Genomic DNA, 2,140 nt, shown 5'->3' with positions numbered 1-2,140 from the left:
ATCCAAGTCGAGCACCGAGTACAAGTCTCCTTCAAGATCGGCGCCTACGAAGACACCTTGGAGTGCGACGTCGTTCCAATGATCGTTTGTCATCTTCTCCTTGGACGGCCATAGCAATTCGATAGAGGAGTCATACACAACGGCCGAACGAACCACTACATCTTCAAGATGAAGGGCAAGGAGTACGTCCTCCGTCCAATGTCGCCTAGTCAAGTGATCGCCGTCAAGCAAGCCACCCATCATGGAGATCATAGTGAGAGAGCGATCCACCAAAAAGAGAGTGAGCGCCACAAGCCAAAATTGAGTGCCTCCACGATGAGCGAAAACAAAAATCTACTTCTATTTTCCACCAAACATGAGATGAGAGAAGTGTGTGAGCACCCATCTAGTGTCCTACACTACGTCCTCGTGTGCAAGGACAATGCACCACAAATTAACACTTCTCACACTCTTCCTCTAGTGTTGTCTTCTCTTTTGCAGGAATTTCAAGATGTTTTCCCCGATGAGCTACCTCCGGGTCTACCTCCTCTACGAGGCATTGAGCACCGAATTGACCTCATCCCCGGAGCACCTCTTCCGAACAAAGCTCCATACCATGTCAACCCCGACGAAACAAAAGAAATACAAAGGCAAGTAAAACATCTCATAGACCATGGACATGTGCGTGAAAGTTTAAGCCCTTGTGTCGTTCCGGTCATTCTTGTGCCAAAACGTGATGGTAGTTTTCGCATGTGCTCCGATTGTAGACCTATCAATGCTATCACCGTTCGCTATAGGTATCCCATTCCACGCCTAGATGATATGCTTGATGAGCTTAGCGGTGCCACTATATTTTCCAAAATTGATCTTAAGAGTGGTTACTATCTAATCCGCATACAAGAGGGTGATGAATGGCAAACCGCCTTCAAAACCAAGTTTGGTTTGTATGAGTGGTTAGTCATGCCTATGGGTCTTTCGGAAGCACCGGGCACTTTTATGCGCCTCATGAATCATGTCTTTCGCCCTTACATTGGTATATTTGTTGTGGTCTACTTTGATGACATTCTTGTATTTAGCAAATCTATCAAAGAGCATGTCACCCATGTCCGCACCATTTTGCAAACTCTTAGAAAAGAGCGCCTCTATGCTAATATGGAGAAATGCCTTTTTGGTGTTGATAAGCTCGTTTTCTTGGGTTTTGTTGTTTCTTCTAAGGGTGTTCATGTTGATGAGTCCAAGATTAATGCTATTAAGACTTGGCCGCAACCAACCAACTTGCATCAAGTACGTAGTTTTCTTGGCCTTGCGGGTTTCTATCATCGCTTTGTGAAGGATTTTAGCACCATTGCTTCGCCTTTGCATGCTTTGAGCAAGAAGAATGTGCCTTTTGTTTGGGGACCATCCCAAGATACCGCATTCAATGAGCTTAATAATTTGCTTACTCATGCTCCCGTGCTTGCTTTACCAAACTTCGACAAACCTTTTGAAATTCATTGCGATGCTAGTGGTAATGGCATAGGAGGTGTGTTAACACAAGAGAAGCGCCCCATAGCTTACTTTAGTGAGAAACTTTCCAGAGCGCAACTCAATTACCCCATCTATGACAAAGAGCTATATGCTTTAGTCCGCATTTTGCATGAATGGGAACATTACCTTCGTCCCCATGAGTTTATCATTCATACCGATCATGAGACTCTCAAGTATCTTAAGGGACAAACAAAGTTGAACAAGCGTCATGCTAAATGGAGTGAATTTATTGAGTCTTTTCCCTATGTCATCAAGTACATCAAGGGTAAAGAAAACATCGTAGCGGATGCTCTTTCCCGCATATGCATGCTTGTCACGCAACTTGAGTTAGATGTCATTGGCTTCGATCATATCAAAGACTTGTATAAGCATGATGCAACTTTTGCTACTCCTTATGCCAAGTGTTTGTCGAATACATCTTGGGAATGCTATTACATCAAAGACGGCTATCTTATGAGAGCTAACAAACTTTGCATCCCCGAGTCGTCTCTTCATTTGTTGCTTTTGCAGGAATCGCATGGAGGAGGCTTAATGGGACACTTCGGACGCGACAAGACGTTCGCCACGCTCTCGAAGAGCTACTTTTGGCCAAAGATGTTTCGGGACGTCAATCGTTTCACCAACCGGTGTTCTA

This window comes from Triticum urartu, chromosome 4A (genome assembly GCF_056163025.1).
Source record: "Triticum urartu cultivar PI428250 chromosome 4A, HENAU_Tu73, whole genome shotgun sequence".
Classification (NCBI taxonomy): Eukaryota; Viridiplantae; Streptophyta; class Magnoliopsida; order Poales; family Poaceae; genus Triticum; species Triticum urartu.
The sequence above is the reverse complement of the archived record's forward strand: the minus strand, read 5'-3'. Positions refer to the sequence as shown.